We start from the raw sequence: 6,268 nt of genomic DNA on the forward strand, positions 1-6,268 counted from the left end.
GTAAATTAGAGAAATGACGAGATCATGATTTCTGCCTTCATTGCGAAAGGAAACGCACTGCGTGAAGTAGTTGAACTTCTCGGGCATGTCTGTTTGAAACTCACTCTGTTTTTACGTGCTACTTTTTGCACCGCGTGAAGTAGTTGAACTTCTGGGGCATGTCTGTTTGAACTTCACTCTGTTTCACTTTATTATTATTTTATATTATATGAAATACACACCATGTAGTACGTGAACTTCTGGTTATTATCACTTTGCACTTCTCTCTGGTTTGAGAGAATTGTTTTAAAACACAAAAAACAACATATTTTTTTTGTATTTTGGACATCTAAATACACGGTGAACCTCTCTCACAAGAATTTGTTGAACTTTTCCTCACTGAGCACTTGAACTTCTAGCAACCATTTTTTTCATTTATGAGTTGTTTTTAAAAGTGCAAAAAATGGTGTTGTGTTTTCATTTTTTGAACAGGTAAATCCTAGGTTTAATAAACTCTGAACTTCTTTGTTATTTCAATATGAACTTCACGTTTTTATATTTTGAGTAAAGAATTGTATTTGATTTTTATACGAAAAAAATCAAACATGGAAATACAAGGTGAACCTCTCTCGCGAGAATTTTTGAACTTCTCTAGACATAGTACTTGAACTTCTTTCAACAAAACTTTTAAGCTTTAATTTTTCTATACTTTTATTTCTCACCTAAATGCATTCCTTACAGTACTTGAACTTCTCATTGTCTTCACTATGAACTTCTGTCACATTTTAGTGTGTACGTCGAATTACATACAATTGAAGGTCGGACGTCATTTCTTGCCATCTTCAAACATGTAATTGGATGTCAGACTTCCCGCAATTAAATTCTAAACCATGCACGGAGGAGTACGGGAACTTCTTGCAACATACCTTTTAAGATTTTTGTTTTCTATTCTTAATTTTTTATCTGAAACGCATTCCGTGTAATAGTTGAACTTCTCACTGTTTTCACCTTGAACTTCTGTCACTTATTTTTGTTCAAGCTCTCTCATAAGAATTTTTGCACTTTTTTCATAAGGAATGCCCACCGTGTAGTACGTAAACTTCTGGCGGTTATCAACCTGAACTTCTCTCGGTTACGTGAAAATATCTGAGTTTTTTTAAAACATTGAAGCGCTCCACCTATTTTAACTTGAACTTCTTGGTTTTATTATTTGAAGCGGTAAAATCCGTTATTTTCATATAGATTAAACTACTTCGTTATTTTTAATTTGAACTTCTTGGTTTTATTTTTGAACACAAAAAATGGCAATATTTATTAAGATCGAACTACTTTGGTAGTTTAATTGAACTTCTTGGGTTCTTTTCAGAAATAGAAAAATCTGAATTTTTATTACGTTTCTAAAGATCCATTTTTTTCACGATCGAACTACTCTTTTATTTAAATTCAAACTTCTCGATTTCTCAACTATGACTTCTCTTGATTCTTGTACATGTACCTCTCCGAATTTTCCATTGAGTCTTGTGGTTTTTTACCTTAAATTTTTTGTTCAACTACTCATTTTTTATCCATAATGATTGGACTATCGACACCATATACGTCATCATTGAGTCATATATAGTCATGAATCTTTTCTGTTCCGCACTACAAATCACACGAAGTAATCATGAATGTTTGAAAAATCAAAATTCTTATATATTGCGCTCAACCAGTAAAAGACAACTTAAAATCATACTTGCTTTGACTTTTTATAATATACCTTGGCATTTTTCTCAATGTGATGACGTACTCGCCCAAAACTAAAGATAGACTTTTTAATAAAGATTCATGAACTTAGAGTGTTTTTCATTTTGTTTTTTAAGATACACACTTCCTTTAAATTAGTTATTTTGTTTATTTTTCGAACTCAGAATTATGCTTCTCATTCCAACTTCACTGAAGATATATTTTTTACTTTCGATGTTACATGTCTTCAGAGGTTCTATTTTGAAGATTTTAGTGCTTTTGACCTCCCTTGCTTTTTCACAATGAACTTCATCTTTATTTATTTATATTCTATAGTGTTCTAATTTTTCCAAATCTCCATATTTCATGTCTCCAAACTATTGTTTTTTATTAAATGTCCTTTGAACTATGTTTTTCATAAATGCGTGAAATTTGTAATGTCATTTTGTGACTAGTTGGGTTTGGTAGTAACTCTCGTAAAATCAACATCCATCGGCCAAAGAACTTTAACTAAACTATTCAAAAGGAAACTTTAACCAGTACACTGTTCTCATAAAATCAACACACATCAGTCAAAACACTTTGATACAAGTAGCACTAGAAGTACCACATACGTTCCTTTCAAACAAATACAATATTCTTTTTATACACAAAGCTGTACTTGCTTTTACACCACACGTTTCGGTCCTTATCTCTCCATCTTACCTCCTGGAACAGACCACAACCACACGTTTATTTTTTGTTCTCTCTCTGCTCAGTGTAACTTGTCTTTGCTCATGGATACGAAACTAGTTAACTGAATGTAGCAACCCGAGCTAGAGAAGATCATGTTAACAGCTGGTTTAGGCGGTCGACGAACATGGTCAGACCAACTCTTCGACCTTGTAAACCCTGTACTTCACGGGGTGGTGTCCAGCATCCCCGCTGGAGAAAGATAAATATGTCGATCTGCTACTTCTTCAGAGTTTGACCTGCATAGTTCTTCAGAGTCTGACCTGCTACATCATCACATAGGATGGAGCGGACATGCTCGTCTTGGTGGGTAACCTCCACGCTGAGGAGGTAGGTGTCCTCGAATGCATCTGCTGCGGTAGGATGGTCTCGTGTAGATGAACCGACGACAACCGCGATGGAGAAAAGAACGACGAGGAGAGATGGCTATCCGCATGGACTGCTCACGAGCGAGATGGCGGACTGCCCACACAAAATGGAGGGGCTGACGGCTTGTGGATGGTGCAGGTCGCAGCGGCGGGGCAGATAGCACACCGGCCGCAACTGCTTGGGGAAGCTGCAGCCAAGTTGTGGGGGAGGAAAGGGAAGCGGTGCATGGAGCTATGCATAGCGCATCACGGGGATGTGGTGGCGACATAGGGCGGCGCACTGGGTGGCGGCGGGTTTCAGGAGGCCGGCGGCGCACGAGGTGGCGGCGAGTTTCGGGAGGCCGATGACGCGCGGTGTGGCAGCGGGGTCCTGAAGCTCATCGGCGCACAGGATGGCGGCGGGATCCCGAATGAGGTGCCCGAGCGGCGGTTGGGGATGGAGGCAACCGCTGCGGCAGTTGCGGGATGAGGCGGCCGGGAGGCGCGATGTGCCGGGGGCGGTGGTTCGCCAGCGGTCCGTGTGTGGGGGCGCGCGGGGTGGATCTGCGTTCGTGGGAGATGTGGGGAACGGGAGGTGGAAGACAATTGTGTGGGCCGGTTCTTTTGTTTGTTGGGAGTTCGGAAACACCCAGTCAGGCCTATATAGGGCCAGCCATGATCCAAATAGTTATTTTGATCCAGGTATTAGAATAGTGTCGCTATATATATATATACAAAATGATAGGATCATCATGGATGTGCCAGGGGCCACGGCCGAAGTGGCGACACTGAAGCGAGCACTGTCCGAGGCCGAAAACAAAGCGGCCAAGGAGCGCACCGAGTGGGAAAAACAAGAGGCGCGGGTGGGCGAGGTGCAGCAAGAGCTCTAGGCTCTCGTGAAGAAGCACGAGGCTTTGGAGCTTGACTCGAAGACGTGAGAGTCCGAGCTTTCCGCGGCCCTCGAGAGCACAAAGCATGCAAGGCTGAAGCCCAAAAGGCCCTCCAGGAGATTGAGGCAATGAGGAAGATAGCGGCGGGTAAGGCATTCAATATGCAAAGCAAACATGTGAAAGTAAATTACTTATTACTTACCGGAGTCCAGAGCTCTCCAGGAGCATTCACAGATTTGCCCCGTAGTGTGTCGGATGCCGCGAAATATTACCAGGACGAGGAGGGAAGCTCGACGGAGAAATTGTTCTGGTCTCAGTATACTGGGACCGAACACCCAATGCCTATGAGCGACCAGCTGAAGCAACTGGTCGAGCTGCACAATGCGGTCAAACAGGCAATGAGGGGCCTTATAGTCCGGATGTGGCCTGGCGACTCCCTTCCCAACAGCTACTTCGGCCTGGTGAGGCGGCTTGTGGATGCCTGCCCATGGCTGGAAGTCATAAAGCGATCCGTCTATATCGAAGGTGCACACCGGGCTTTTGCCCGTGCGAAGGTGCACTAGGCCAAGATGGACGCCGAGAAGCTGGTGAAGGAGGGGCTGCCGCAGGGCAAGGAGCATCGCCACCCCGAAATGTATTATGAGGGTGTCCTGGAAGGTGCCCATCTTGTGGCGGACGAGTGTGCGAAGGTTGTAATTTTTGAATGAACTTGCTCGTGTGATCCTGTACTATGAAAACTTGTTCATATGCGCTATGCAATGCTTGTTTAAATTTAAAATATTACCTTCTGTGCGGCTGTTTATCAAATCTGAGAGATGGCCAGTCGTCGGCTTCTGCCCCTATGCCATGAGTGCTGGGGTGTTCGGGATAAACCTGAGCACTCTTTCTCCCATTGTTGGGTCCTTCGAGGGAGGTGCTCAGCACAACGAACAAGGCAATCAGACTATAATGCTTTATCACTCTCACTTAGCCATAGAAGTATACAATTTTAAATTTTGGTGAAGCCCCTAGTATTCGGAAGGCCGAATTCGGGGCGCTATAGACACCTTAAGCTGGACAAAGCCGACTCCTCGCTCTAAGCGGCATATGTCTTTAGGGACTCGAGACCTCTCGAACAGCAACCAGCTCTCGCCTTATCGTGGCAGTCAGTTTTAGTTTTCTCTACTGAGGTGCTTGCCCAGATGAACCGGGGCACAATCGCAGTAGTTCTCCCAGTGCTACCTTAGCCGATATAGCGGAATGTAAGGTACCAAAACATGGGAGCCGGGCAAACCCAACTATTGACCCAAGACATGATTCGGAGCTGATGCATATAATGCTATAAGTTCGGGGTGCCGCACTGTCAAAAGTTTTCGGACTTCTCACGCCGTATTATGGGGTACGCTTAAGCCCTTGGCGTATTGGCCGTATCAGAGTGTACGGGTGTTGAATGTCATGAATGAATATATATATATATATATAAGAAGAATAGAGAATGCGATAATAGTCTAGTGCTATGCATTGTTTATTCAAAAAGGTGCATCGAAGCAGAATGATACAAGTAGTGCGATAAGAAAAAAGTAGGACTATTTGACATGTCCCCTTCAAGGGCAAGCTGAGGAATGGTATTTAAAGCAGGTATTTCACTCGTTATCAGAGACCACCTGGGAATTCCATGATGCGACGTAGCTTTCTGCCTCCTTGGTTGTTGTATCGTGTGTCCGTCAATCATACTGCCGGACGGGGTTTCCAGAGAGTAAAGTCCTGAAAGAGAGAAAAAAATAATAAGGCGGAAAGCCCCTAGTGCGGTTGAGCCACGTTTTGGCACGTGTCATAGTCGTGCCCCCCCATCTATGCCCATGGTATTTTCAATGCGTAATTATGTATGCGTGGCTCAGATTTCGCCGTTTGGCTAGGACTGGGGTGGGGGTCGCATTGCTATGCGAGCTCGAAATGTGCCAGGCGGTCTTGTTGCCGATTACTCCGTGCGCGCTTGAAGGTGTCCGGGTCTTTAATCGCCGAACTGGTGGATTGCCTTAAGAGGCTGCTTTGGCCTTCTACTTCGAGGGCTGCAGTGTGCTCCTCCGTGCGGACAGAGCGCTCTGTGTTTCTATTGACTATGATGACCCCCGAGGTCCTGGCATCTTGAGCTTGAGATATGCATAGTGCAGTACCACGTTGAATCTCGCAAATGCGGTTCGCCCGAGCAGTGCATGATAGCCACTGCGGAACGGGACTATATCGAGGATTAACTCCTCGCTTCGGAAGTTATCCGGGGATCCGAAGACCACTTCTAGTATGACTGAGCCTGTGCAATGGGTCTCTACACCTGGTATAACGCCTTTGAAGGTCATTTTTGTGGGTTTGATCCTTGAGGGGTCTATACCCATTTTGCGCATTGTGTCCTGATAAAGCAGGTTCAGGCTGCTGCCACTGTCCATAAGGACTCGAGTGAGGTGAAATCCGTCGATGATTGGGTCTAGGACCAGTGCGGCGAATCCGCCATGACGGATACTAGTGGGATGGTCCCTGCGATCGAAGGTGATCGGACAGGAGGACCATGGGTTGAACTTTGGGGCGACTGGATCCAACGCATATACATCTCTTAACGCACGCTTC

The sequence above is a fragment of the Triticum dicoccoides genome, chromosome 2A (assembly GCF_002162155.2).
Source record: "Triticum dicoccoides isolate Atlit2015 ecotype Zavitan chromosome 2A, WEW_v2.0, whole genome shotgun sequence".
NCBI lineage: Eukaryota > Viridiplantae > Streptophyta > Magnoliopsida > Poales > Poaceae > Triticum > Triticum dicoccoides.